Below are 15,481 nucleotides of genomic sequence, written 5' to 3' on the forward strand. Positions count from 1 at the left end.
CAATTATATTGTTTAACCTACATCTTATAGCTAAATGGCCATTCCTGCCACATCTCGCGCATTTCAAATCTTTTGTTAAATCACAATCACGCGACATATGGCCTGGCTGACCACAGCTATAGCAACTTATCTGTCTGTAATTATCCGTTCGTATGAAGTTGTTTACATTTCTTTTCTTATCTTCCTCTCTTAATATATTCTTAATATTTTCTAACTCTTTAATCTCTATCTTAACGTAAGTAGTATTTCTTCCTATAATTAAACCTAACGTGAAACTTAAAATTAGCACTAAAAATATAATTATACTTATATTCTCAAGTATTAAACTTAATAAATTTATTTGCGTAATATACATTAAAGTGTACTCAATAACCACTTGATTAAAATAATTTTAAATAATTTAAAAAAATTGTATAAATATAAAATTACTATTATAATAAATAAAAGTAATAATAATTTAAATAACATAAAATAAATTTGTTTTTACCTTTGAATTCCTAAGTGAATATCTAACAGGCCCTGATTTACTTCGGTCCAAATTGTTACAAGTCCGAACTTAACTCAGGGTGTTAACACAGTATTGGGAGAGCTAATTAAGAATCAAAGGTGTATTAAATCTATATAATTAAAATAAAGGATTAATTTTAATAATAACGAGGGCTAACTACTTACTTTTGAGCACACCTAAAATATATAATGTAACTCTTTTAAATAATTCTAATTTATTAAATCGTAGACTTACTTTTTCTGTATTAATTCTTTCCTTTTTATTAAATTTCACACAAATTTCGAAGAAACAAAATATCGTCTGTAATTCTTTTATTAAATTAATTTTTAAAATATCATCCGTTTTAAATATAATTATTTTTCTTAGCTATTTATATATTTTTTTATAGTCATTAAACATTATAAGTATTTGCATATTAAAATAATAATTTTTCGAAGAAATAAACATATAAAATAAAAATTCATCATTTAAATTAATTTTGTTCCTAAACTATAAAAAAATGTAACATTTATTTTGCATATACAAATATAATTTTTCGAAGAAATAAACACATAAAATAAAAATCCATCATTTAAATTAATTTTGTTCCATTATTATCTTTTAACTAAATTTGCATAATCCAACACTTTTTAATATTATAGTCTACATTTAGCTTGTAAAAAATATATAAATAGTCGATTAAAAAAGAGAAAAGAGAGTTAATAAAATATTTTTTTACTTACTCTCACCATAATCGTTATTCTCTTCATGGTGTTCCGTTGGCAAAATAAAACTCGCCAACACGTAAATTTTTTTTAGAAATTTTTCTTTTTAAAAAAATTTTTTTCTCTTTGCAATGTAAATATTAATAATAAAAAATATAAATCGAAACAAATATATTCTATATAAAGAAGGAAAAAAAAGGTAAAAATCATTTTAAAGTTATTTCCATTATGTTTTCTTTCAAACTCGTTAACATTCCCTGGGAAATCTCTGTTTATTATATATTATTTGAATTAACTTATAATTGTGATGTACACTACTCAAGGATACTGGGTAGTGATGACGTCTTGTTTGAATTCGTGAACCTTAAGGAAATGATCAATTGTTTTGAACTACTTAACGGGAAATTTTACGTATATAAGGATTCGGAGTTTATCCAACTCCATTGTATTTTTGTTAAAATACAATGTGTTATAATTTCTAATATATACGAATTATTAATAAAATATGGATATAATACACTACTCAAGGATACTGGGTAGTGATGACGTCTTGTTTGAATTCGTGAACCTTAAGGAAATGATCAATTGTTTTGAACTACTTAACGGGAAATTTTACGTATATAAGGATTCGGAGTTTATCCAACTCCATTGTATTTTTGTTAAAATACAATGTGTTATAATTTCTAATATATACGAATTATTAATAAAATATGGATATAAAACCAGAATTAATATATAAAATTCCAAAATTGGTTGGACCACTTACTGAGATTTACTTAGACAGAATATTAAGTTATTTTTGATCAGCACATTATCGGACTCTATTAAAATAAATACTTTGCTTAACAATTTATCAGACGAGGTATTTGACAACATTAAATCAATTTGTTCCGATACCGACATATTAGATCTTAAAATAGTGACTAAAAAGTTAACTTATCTTTTACCTGTGCAATATAAAAACATTTTAATAAATAAATTTAACTTATTACAGCAGAACTCGAGTGAGAATTTCATGCAATGGTACATAAGAGTATCGAAACTACATAAAAAATGTAATTTTTCGGACGACAGTAGATTTAAAGAAAAATTACGTACATCTACCTTAAATGACAAAATAAAATATAAATTTTGTAAAAATATTAAATATAAATTTTGTAAAAATATTAATTTAACCTTAAATGAAATGGTTAAGCTAGGAATTAAATTAGATAGTATCAATGATAAATCAGTGATAATATAAGTTATATGAATAACGATAATAAGTCTGATAAAGATAAAAACTTTAACAATAGAAATAGAAATGACAATAATAATTATTTTAGACCTGATAATAATTTTAGAAATAATTATGATAATAGAAATAGAGATAGGAATTACAACAATAATTTTAGATACAATGATATAAATTACGGTAATAATAATTCGAGATACCACGATAATTATAATAACTATAACTACAATAACTATCGCTACAACAATAATAATCAATCTAATTATGGTAGAAATAATACATGGCATGATAATAATCAGAGAAGACAGATCCAATATGGTGACGGAAATCGTAACAATTACCAATCTTATAACAACAATTCAAATAATTATAGAGGTAGCGACAATAATCAGAGAAAGCAAATACAATATAACGACAACTCAAATAATTATAGAGATAGCGATAACAATAATAGAAAACAAATACAATACAACAACAATGATTATAATATGAATATTGAAGAAATTATTGAAGAGAAAGTCGACTCCACAAAAAACAAAGATGATAACGATTTCAATGTTAACAACTTATCTGGTTACATGCTCAATGACAAAAATAATGCATTTATGACTACTTTAAAAGTGAACGATATTGTTACATGTATGCAAGTCGACACAGGCTCAAAACATACTATTATACCTCATGGTCTGGCTAAAAAACTTGGTATTAGAGATGTTAAGAAATCAGAGTTACAACTTACCGCTTATGACGAAAATTTAATCAAAATCATCGGCATCACTCAAGTTAAAGTGACTTATGAAGGTATCTCAAAATATTTACAAGCGGTAGTCGTCGAATCAAGTAAAAATGCCTTGTTGGGACGTACATGGATCAACGCTTTCAAAAATATTTTAAATAAATTTATAGCAAATGTTGACACTAATTACGAAGATGAAATAAAAAAATTGATTAAAGAGTGTGAATCCAAATTGACTAATGGGCCAATCAACAAAGCAAGTGTCAAGTTACATTTAAGAAGAGATGCCCAACCTAAAATTATACCGCCTAGACTTATTCCTTATTCAAAAATTGATCTTGTTAGCAATGAACTTAAAAAATGGATACATGATAAAATTATTGAGCAGGTGAATGATGTCCGATGGCAAGTCCTGTTACCGCTGTCTACAAAGATGATAGGAGCATTAGGCTTTGTGCTGATTTAAGGACACTGTAAACCCAGCTCTAGAAGATTTCAGATACCCTCTACCACGAATCAATGATCTAATAGCTAAACTTTCAGAAGCAAAGAAATTTACGAAGATTGACTTTAAAAATGCTTTCTTACAGATCCCAATTGATAAAAGTTGCAGAAATATTTTAACCATATCTACGCACAAGGGATATTACCAATTTACTAGACTTCCTTTTGGGCTTAAGACCTCATCTGCAATTTTTCAACAGATATTGGATTAAATCTTCGGTGACATGGATGACGTCATATTTTATATTGATGATTTACTTATAACTGAGAAAAAAGATGATGCCCACCTTAACAACATAAAAAAAGTGTTTGATAGAATATCATCGTATGGGCTAATACCTAACTTCAATAAAAGTGTGTTTTTTAAAAATAAAGTGAGGTTCCTGGGTCATGATATTGACGCCAAGGGGATTCATGCTAATCACGACAAAATTGAAGCAATAATTAATATGCCAGAACCAAAATCAGCTGCTTAATTATCAACATTTCTGGGAATGGCTGGCTACTATAGAAAATTTTTGAACAATTTTGCAGAAATAGCCGATCCTCTGTATAAGATTGTAAGAGAAATGGGCTTGGAACCTAGAACACTCTAAAAGTTTTAACGATCTTAAGAAGTTGATTAGTCTTCCACCTGCTTTGACATATTTGAACTCTGAAGTACCTATAGGGATAGCCACTGACGCTCTAAATGTGGTTTAGGAGCTGTATTATTTCATACTGAAAAAGATGGTAAAGAAAAACCTATAGCTTTAGCGTCAAGAACTTTATTAAAATCCGAAATGAACTATACCAATATTGAGCGTGAGGCTCTCGCTATTATGTTTGCAATAAGGAGGTTCCAGGAATACTTAATCGGCACAAAATTTACAATTATTACTGACCATAAACCTCTAGTTCACATCTTTACCAAGGGTCTTAAGGATAATAGCACCATGTCCTTAAGACTCCAGAAGTGGAATATTACATTAAGAGGATATGATTTTAATATAAAGTATAAAGCCGGTAAATATAATGTTGTTCCTGATTGTCTCTCGAGATTACCACAAGAATGTCATGATGAAGCTGTTGAAAATATCACTATAATAAATGAATATGGAGATTTACCTATTAATTTTAATCAAATTGGTGATAAAACTTTGAAAGATATAGAATTAAAACAAGTCATAAATGATATTAAGAACAACAGGCCTATAATGAATAATATTTATAAAAACATTGATTTGGAATTAAGTATAATTAAGGATTGTCTTTATAAAAGCAACAGAATCATAATTCCGTCTTCTATGAGAAAAAATATACTACAGTCATTACATGAAGGTCATTTGGGAGCAGGAAAAATTAAATCCTTAGCCAAAGATTACATGTGGTGGCCTGGTATAAACAATGACATAGTAATGGAAGTGAAAAGTTGTGACGATTGTAACATATATCATGATAATCCTATAATACAAAAACCATGGGTTTCGGCAACCAAACCGTTTGAAAGGATACACATAGATTATACGGGTCCATTTTTCACAAAAAATTGGTTGATAATAGTCGATGCCTACAGCAAATTTCCAATTATTATTCCTGTTAAAAATATTACGACTGATGTTACTTTAAAAGAAATTTTTAAAACTATTTCGCTATATGTAATACCTGAAACTATAGTTACTGATAACGGTACTAACTTTACGAGTAACGATTTTGAAAAATTTTACAACAATTTTGGTATCAAACATGTGCTCACATCTGCTTATCACCAGCAATTCAATGGCCAGGTAGAATGCATGGTGAGAACGTTCAAAACACATATGAAAAGGAATATTAAAATTGACCTAGATATCGCACTTGGCAAATTTTTATTTAATTACAGAAATACGCATAATGATACTACAGGAGTTACACCATCTCAGAGAATGTTTAATCGAGATATTAGAATTAAATGGGACTTATTAAAACCGTTGGAGGAGAAGGAGAATAAAATAAATACCACGAAATAGAACCTTTAACGTAGGAGATTTTGTTTGGTACAAAGTACAAGGTGATGATAAATGGTGCAAAGGTATGATCACACATAAAGAAAGTGACATGATGTTCCAAATTAAGACAGAGAAAGGTATTTTGAGGAGACATTTAGATCAAATAAGAATTAGAAACTGTTTTAACACACTTATTAATTATGACTCTAAGGATTCTTTTAAGGAGGGAAGTGTGGACAAAAATATAAAAATTACTGATAATAACGATATAACACCTATTTCTAGACCTGTGCGAATTAAACAAAACCTGTTTATCTAAAAGACTACATAACTTAAAATATTAAATAAATATTAAAATGCATAAAGTAAATTAAATATTAAAACGCTTACATTAAAGCGCAAAAAATCAAAACGCTGAAAATATTATATAACAATCTTATTGATTTATCATTCTTCGTTTATTCTTATATCCAATTTGATGAATTATTATTTCTCATTATTCGCAACTCACTGATGATAATAATAATTTTGAAAAATAATAATAATAACAAAGTATGACAAGCAGGCTTTATGACAAAGTCACGATTATAAGGACAACTTACGATAAGGATATCAAGCTTACGATTAAACAAACCAACGATTGGGACAAGCCAACGATTACAATGACTTATGAAACAACTTGATGACAAAAACGATAAACCACTTGGGCAACAAACTCTCTATGACTTCTTAAATGAAATTATGGGAAAGTTTTTTAGAAGAGGGAGAATGTTATATTATAGAAATTAATAAATTAATATTATATATTTTGGTTATTAAATAGTATATGTTTATTATGTAACGCGCATTTATTTAACTTATTCAAATTATATTTTTATTTTAGTTACAATTTTATTTTTATATGTTAACCTTTTTAATATTATAGTCTAATTTTAGTTTGTAAAAAATATATAAATAGTCGATTAAAAAAGAGAAAAGAGAGTTAATAAAATATTTTTTTACTTATTCTCACCATAATCGTTATTCTCTTCATTATCAAAATATCAACCATAAATGAAAATTTAATTTTCTTTGCGATTGCGCCAATTTTTTGATAATTAAATCTGTGTTGAGGATTAGATCTCGATTAGTAAAGCTAGCCTTTCAAATTAATTTTAAGATGTCGTAATTTTGATATAGGATCTATTCTTTGTAATGGAGAAAAGGTCCTCTTATTTGTACTTGTACTAATTGGTATCATTGCCAAAATATACAATAATTTTCATAATTTGGAAAGCTTATAAAATATATTTTACAGTATAAAATGCTTTCACTGTATTTTTTTGGAGGATTCTCTACAAAAATATATTTTTCATTCATACCATTTAAATTCTAAAATTAATTGGCCTTCAGATACATAATGAACCTCAACTTAACCACAAAAATGGTCTTTGAAACGGTTTAAAACATTTATAATACTGAAGCAGACGCGTTATAAGGGGTAATTTACCTGTTCTCGTAAATATTATTTTAAGCTACCCTCCCCCCCCCACCATCCTCAAAAAATGAATACAATATATTATTATTAATTTCTAAAGATAACTCCTACAATTTAAATATTTAGAAAAAAACAATTTTATATAAAAAAAGGAGTGAAAATATAACATAGCTAAAGGTAATGAAACGACCCGATTTTAAAAAATGGCCCTATTACGATTTTACCAGATTAAATCATGTAAGCTTCGATATTTAAGAAATAGGTCCAAATTTTTCTGCCATCTATAAGCAAAATCTCCATAAGTAATATTATTTTCTAAAATCTTAATCGGGTCGTTGTTAAAAATTGATCCAAACCGGATCGTTTAACAACACAGGTCTACAATTTGAACTTAAAACCTCAAATAAAATTTATAGCTAAACCACCACCTAAATGCTTTCCCACGCCTAGAAAAATCTTGGATACGCCTTCGTCCGAACTGTTCTAGAGATTAGTAGCAATCAATTTATATTGACAAGTATCAATACCTTTTTTTCTATATTATAAAATATTTCTCTTTCTATTTTTGACAAAATTTTTGTGTAGAAGTAGTCTCAACCATAAAATACATTCTTTATAAATATAATTTGACGAAAGAGAATGTTTTTGTATATGCAACTAAATAGTTTTTGTGGTATTAAGTCAAAAAATATATACTGCTTATTTGTTTTAATTTATAAAATTAGTATATTTATATGAGCAATAATAAAATTGTTGAGAGTTGCTTTGCTTTATTTGTCGTTTTTCATGTTAAAAATTCTCTGCAATTTTGATATTTATATTAATATATAAAAAAATATCAAATCGACTTGTAGTTTTTTGGAAATTGGGATAAAATAAAATGGGCTGATTACAATTTGGTATAAATAAAAGTCTGGATCTTTTCTGTAATTTTATTTTTAGCATATAAGAACTATATCACTATAATTATTGTAACAAAGTCATTCAACAATGAAATGCATCGTAAAAAAATATCAATGTCAAAAATCGAATATTTTATCATAAATATCTTTGTATCACTAAATAAATTAGCATCCTATTTTAGAAAAATATTTGCTCTGTATATATCTTTTTTATTAATCGATAAAATAAATAATAAAATAACAATAAATCTTAAGTTATGCAAAACGAAAATAAAATGTTCTTTGTTTAAGATTTAATTTAAATTAAGTGATAATGTAAATTGTAACGATAAGATAACACGATAATATAAACTAATTTTTTTAATTAAGAAATAAAATCTTTTTTTGTTATTGCCATTAATTATTAAATAAATATCTTTGAAATAAAACGAAAACTTAAAATCAATATATCTAACACAATTAAAATGATAACGATTACCATAGTTGATTTTTATTTACCAATTACTGACTTTGGCGATTGTTTAATATGTCAAAAAAATTGTTACAAGTTGTGGTGAGCTTCTACACTTAAAATAATAAAAAAATCAAATAAATATTTCATATGGGATGTATCATGTTGTTTCCTTGAGTGCCTCCCCTAAATTATATCATCGTTGAAAGTTTTTCACTTTCAAAACTAATTATTTATTTTACAATTTATAATAGTATTAACATTTTGCCAAAATTTAGTTCGAAAAAAAAGTTGTAGTGCATAACATCCTTTGGAAAATGTTATATCTTGTTCATAGATTTTTTAGGACTTTTTTAGCACACTTTTTAAATAAAAGAAGATAATTCTGATAATATTTTATAGAAATGAATGAATTAAAATTTATAAGGTTAGAATTTAATCATTTCAAATAAAAATATGCAAATTCTTTTATATTTTTTAAAATGAGTGGAATAAAATGGATTCTTAATTTCGTAAATTGTAAAAGGGAGGGTGTAAATCTTTAAATATAAAATTACAAAAATTTGTAAATGCTTTTTTTCTCTAAAATTCGGTTAATAAAATTTATAAAATATAAAGTAATATTACTTTTAATTTTTTAAATATATTTTTACTCATTACTTTTCAAATGACGTTTTTTATTCTACAAAAGAACAACATAACTATTAATCTTACTCAATAAGCTAAGAAACATTTCCTCCTACATCCCCCCACACCCTCTACCCCCAAAAAATGTATACAATAAGTTACTATGAATAATAATTTGAAAGAAGAATTAGTAAAAGTTATTGGCCTTTTAAGATAACGACTATAATTCAAATTTTTTAGTAAAAAGCATTGTTATAAAAAAAATAAAAACCCAAATTTATTTTTTATAAAAATCTAATATAGCCAAAGGCTTATAAATTTGACCAAAAGGCCTCTAATAAAATTTATAGCAACCTACCTAATACTCCCCAGCAAAATCTTGGCTAAGCCCATGCTAAGGAATTGGCCTAATATTTATTTATTCATTTTAATATGTAGATATTTATGTTTCTCTTTAAGGCTAAGTCAGTTTTTGGCAAGGATAAAGTCGATAAGCAATTTTGTTAAGGCTTATAAACTGTGGTAATTGTTAAACCAAATTACAAAGCCGAAGGATATTCAAATCTAATCAAGAAAAAAGAATTAAATTTCGAATGCAAATGATTTAAAGAAAGAGGAATAAAAAAGAATGATTATTCAAATTAAAGAAAGTTCAAGATTTTTTTCAGTTTGTTTGTAAAACATTATGTAAATGAATGATAGAAAAGTATATATATATTCGAGGATATTTGTATAAGGATAGATAATGATTTTACGAAAATAATTTTTAATTTTAATTTTTTATTATTTTAATTTTTTTTAATTAATTTAGTTTGATTATATTTTTAACTTATTATTTAATAAAGATTTAGTATCATTTTAGTTCTAACTTTTCTGATTTGACGAATAGTATAGAAAAATATATATAATCGAGGATATTAGTCTGATTTAGTATCAGTTTAGTTCTAACGAGGATATTAGTCTGATTTAGTATCATGTATTTTAACCTTTCTTATTTGACAACGATTATAATCTTCCAATTCTTATTCTAATTTTTTAAAATGTTACAATGATGTTGGAGAGTGGAGGCGACAGGGCAATTTCAACAATTCAGACTAATTAACTCTCCCACTAGCCTCAGTAATATAAATATCAATACCATATTGGTACAGAGGTGCCTTACAGCGATTGATCCAGGCTTTAGAAGATCAAAAGTCAGTCTAATTAACTCTGAAAAGAGATTCTAAATAAAGGGGGAAGGGGATGTATGAGATGACTATCGACACTAAGACAAAGAATGAGAGCAATAAAACAATGGTATCAATATTAATGGTCGTATTTCGGAGAATTAGTCGTTTAGCTAAAAAGAATGCGTCACAAGAGATCGTTATACGTACAAGTGATCGATGTAGCTAAAAGAAATTCGTTATAAATTTTTATTAAAGATATATGGTTGACTGTTATTTAAGTTGATAATATTTAGCAAAATATCAGGTTGTTGATTAACCAAAAAATCTTCATAAAGAGAAACGGCTTTTCGTCATTAGAAAATTTATGCCGCAATCGAGCTCAATTAGAGATCGGATTTTTATTTTGGATCAAAAGATACAAGAAATCATTGTATAAGAGATCTTAAGGCAAAGTGGATATATTGACAAGAAGACCAGGATGCTATCGTTAATCGTTGACAAATTTTAGCCAATTGCTTATCAAAAATTTAGTATAAGATAAAAAATCGAACAAGAAGTCGTGGAAACCATCGTTACTCGCAGACAAATTATCATCAGTGGTTTACCGTCATTAGTTACTAGAAACCGTTAGAAACAAGCAAAGACTAGGATAATGTGGGAGTAAAACGAGATATAATTAAAGGAGCTAGAAGAATGTATCGGGAACCATGCCTTACTCGCAGAATGGTGGGACTAATCTAAGTGGAAGGGTGTGGTAATTGTTAAACCAAATTACAAAGCCGAAGGATATTCAAATCTAATCAAGAAAAAAGAATTAAATTTCGAATGCAAATGATTTAAAGAAAGAGGAATAAAAAAGAATGATTATTCAAATTAAAGAAAGTTCAAGATTTTTTTCAGTTTGTTTGTAAAACATTATGTAAATGAATTATAGAAAAGTATATATATATTCGAGGATATTTGTATAAGGATAGATCATGATTTTACGAACTTAATTATAATTTTTAATTTTAATTTTTTATTATTTTAATTTTTTTTTAATTAATTTAGTTTGATTATAATTTTAACTTATTATTTAATAAAGAGTTAGTATCATTTTAGTTCTACCTTTCTTTATTTGACAACGGTTCTAATCTCTCAATCCTTTCAAAAACTCGCAAAACGTTACATAAACTACTTTAAAGTTTACTATAATTTGTAGATTACAGAAACTCTTAATATTAATAGCCTAGCTATATACCTAGCCATTTCTGGGTATAATGCTCTTTTAAATATCAAAAGAAAGTTCATCCTATTATTTTTATTTCATTTATTCATAAAATATTTTAATGACAATTTTAATTAAAACTATTTTAATCTATTTCTGTGGATAATATATTTTATCAAATACATATATTTTACCAAAACATGAATTTATTTTTCCACTTATTATAGCCATAATATGCTAATAAACAAATATTAGTTTATAAATTATTCCTATTTTTTCTATGCAAGGCAAGAAGAATAAAACAATGATTTTATAAAAATAATAATAATTTTTAATTAATTAATTCCGATACTAAAATAACAAAAAAAATTATCAAAAAGAAAATGTCAAACCAATCAACTGTCACTTTACTACTCAAATATTAATATAGCAATCGACTAAAACAGTTGATTATATTTTTAAAATACCTTAAACAAAATCAATTATGTATACAATATATAATAAAAACAAAATATAAGTGAGAAATAAACTAATATCAATTATTGATGTAAATCAATAATATATTTTATTACATTATTACATAAGTCTTAAATAATCACCTTAAAATATTAGCCGAAATAGCTCAGTTGGGAGAGCGTTAGACTGAAGATCTAAAGGTCCCTGGTTCAATCCCGGGTTTCGGCAAATTTTTGTAAAAAATATTTATATCGTTTTTCTAATATACATGTTTTTTTATAAATAAAATATTTTAGAACCAGTTATTCTTGATATTTTATTTTAATTATTATTATTCATATTTTGAATATTTTAAATGTATCATCACTGAATTTAAATTAGAAGTTCTACAATTTCATCAATTTTTTTAAAATTTTCCTAATCTATTATTTATTTTGCCTTAAATAGTGGTCCTGGATAGTTTATGATTTCTTTAAAAAATATGACATATATTGTTCAGTTCAGCGTATTAAGATATTGCCAACATTGATTTTTTGTATTTAAATTTATTTGTTCACAGCCTTTTCCCCAAAGTTCTCTAGACCTAGGTCTGGGTTCAGATAATATAAATTATTTTGTAATGAGAAATTTGTCAGAAATTTAATAAAATTTTTTATCTGACCAAACCTTGAATGCTATTTTTTTATTTGTCCCAAAAAGCCCGATTCAAAATAATTACTTGGTCCATTTTTTATTTAAAAAAAAAATTTATCAATTTTATTTGGAAATTTAAGCCCAATTCAGCTCAAATTTTTTAAAAAAATATTAGGCCCAACCCAAATTTATTTTCAAAAATTTTTGCAAATCTCTAATTCCGGTTTTTAGTGTTGTCCAAAAATTAGTTCCTGTTTGATTCATTTTGGAAAAAAAAAATCCAAGAAACTCCCAAATTTCTCAACCCTTAATAGGTCCAGAACATTACTTTTTTTTATTGTTTTAAATTATTTATCAGCAAACATTTTCTTAAATTTCTTAAAATTATAAGAATAATAAAATAAATTGGGTGAGTTACAATCAAATATAGGCCTATTGGAAATTCGATTTCTATAAATTCGAATTGTTTGTGAATAATAAAAATTAAACATTCTTGACGAATAATAGATTAGAATTATTCATACGAATTATACTCTTAAATTTTCGAAAATGTGGGTAATATTCAAATTACTTGTTAATTATAGAATTTGAAAAAAATATTAATTTTTTTATTCAATTTTTCTGGCCCCTCGATAAAAATGTTGGCCAGCAAATTTGAAAAAAATTATTTAGTTATTAAATTTTAATATGCCATTAACGATTAAATCTATATAAAATTACAACAAAATTTTTAGAAAATATTAATAATTTAATTTATACAAATTAATAAACAAGTTTTGAAAACCTGAGCATTATTATTTATATTTTTTATGAAGAAATACTAAAATTTAATAAGAATCATTAATTTGCAATGTCTCTCTACTGAAAGCATTACTAATTTTATTTTAAAGCAACTTAATGAATTAAATATTAATTCCTCGAATATAATAACCCTGAATTCATAGTGGCTCAATTGCGATTGCGATTTAGACGCGATAAATACAAAATACAGTAAATATGATATCGCATTCATAGTTACCGATCGCGCGATTTGATACGCGAAAGCAAATCGCCGCGATTTTTTCAAAACACAAATCATTTTGTGTTCGCGAGATTTTGAAATAGTGCTTCGTTAAATACAGATTTTGGTGAATTTAGCTCAAAATTTTATTTAGCACTAAATTTAAAATAAAATGAATTCAATGGCAACATTTTTCGAAGATACAATAACAAATAATAATCAAGTTAAAATTATGATTATGATTTAATTTTTTTTTAGAAAATAGATAAATCTTCATTTATTCTTTCAGTTAAAGAATATGACATGAGTGCTTATATAATAAGCACCATAATTTATATAAAAATAATATTTACAAGAACAAAGTTTGGGGATTATTAGCTCAAGAGTATAAGACGACTGGTAATAATTATGCATACATATTAAATTTATAAATTTTTTTAGTAACATCTCTCAAATCTCTCTGGAAAAATTTGAGATTGTTTCATAAAAGAGAGGCAAAAATTAGTTAAATTGAAAAGTGAGTCAGGGGCTGACCATCAAATCACCTGGCCTTTCTATCATGATATGCTATTCATGGTAGAAAACATTACACCTAGGTCTCAAAAGTCCTCTTTAGATAAAGAGGACTCTATTTCTATAGAGGTTCGTGATATTTTTAATGAAATGACAGGGGAGAACGATTGTAAAATATAGCATTTTAATTGAAAATATATTTATTATTTAGGTGATTTCATTGATACTGACAATACATCATATGTTACAGTTATTAATAAAGATTCTGTAACACTAAATCTTAATGATTCTGGTAATTAATATTCTCTAAAAACTTATATTATTTATATATAAGAATCTATACCCTGTGTTGGATCACCTAGTTCATATTATAAATATCCTAAGAGAAAGAACAATAATATGGTTAATTTATATTTTTTTAATTTTTTGATAAATTTTAAATAGATAAATATAGGGACCTAATTAAATTTGAGAAAGAAAAATCATTATTAACATTGGAATTGCTTAAAAATAAATCAACTGAATATGGAATATGTCTAATGTTGAAAGAAAAATTAGATGATTGTACAAAACAGGAAAAAAAAGAATTAACAACTAGAATATTTGATGTTATAAAAGATTTTAATTGAATAAAATTATTTTGTATATATTTATGTTATTTGAAATAAATATTTTGTGAAATACATTGAATGATATAATTATTCCCAAAAGTCCTACATTAATTAAGCTTGTGAGTTGGGTAATCAATAATATCTAAAAATATATTATTTATAATGAAGGATCTTCTGTTGAATCTGGTAGTTAATATTATAAATGCCCTAAGAGAAAGTTTAATGACACTGGTAATTTATGTTTATTTGTTTTATAAAAATATTTTAAATAGATGAATTTAGAACATCTATATAACTTTTTTAGTGACATATTCCTACAAATATATTTAATGAGTTTAGACTATATTAATAATAACTTTATTTTTATTATAATATATATAAAATACAAAACAAGATATTTATATAAAATATAAAACAAGATTTTTATATAAAATACAAAATAAATATCTATAATATGGGATTTTTATATAAATATAAGCATAATAAATTTCTATTAAACTTTGCAATATTTGTTGCTGATTTAATTGATTGTGTATGAACTAGGTGATCCAACACAGGGTATAGATTCTTAAATATAAATAAAATAAGTTTTTAGAAAAGATTAATTACCAGAATCATTAAGATTTAGTGTTACAGAATCTTTATTAATAACTGTAACATCTGATGTATTGTCAGTATCATTGAAATCACCTAAATAATAAATATATTTTCAATTAAAATGCTATATTTTACAATCATTCTCCCCTGTCATTTCATTAAAAATATCATGAACCTCTATAGAA

General features: G+C 25.5%; 1 non-coding gene across 1 annotated transcript; it reads left to right on the plus strand.

The window, feature by feature from the left end:
- The first annotated feature begins 12,097 nt into the window (after nt 1–12,097).
- Trnaf-gaa (transfer RNA phenylalanine (anticodon GAA)) lies at nt 12,098–12,170 on the plus strand. The gene has a single exon. It is a non-coding gene; the product is annotated as a tRNA-Phe (tRNA).
- Nucleotides 12,171–15,481: the final 3,311 nt, after the last annotated feature.

This window comes from Gordionus sp. m RMFG-2023, chromosome 2 (assembly GCF_954871325.1).
Source record: "Gordionus sp. m RMFG-2023 chromosome 2, tfGorSpeb1-WG-v2, whole genome shotgun sequence".
Taxonomy (NCBI): domain Eukaryota; kingdom Metazoa; phylum Nematomorpha; class Gordioida; order Chordodea; family Parachordodidae; genus Gordionus; species Gordionus sp. m RMFG-2023.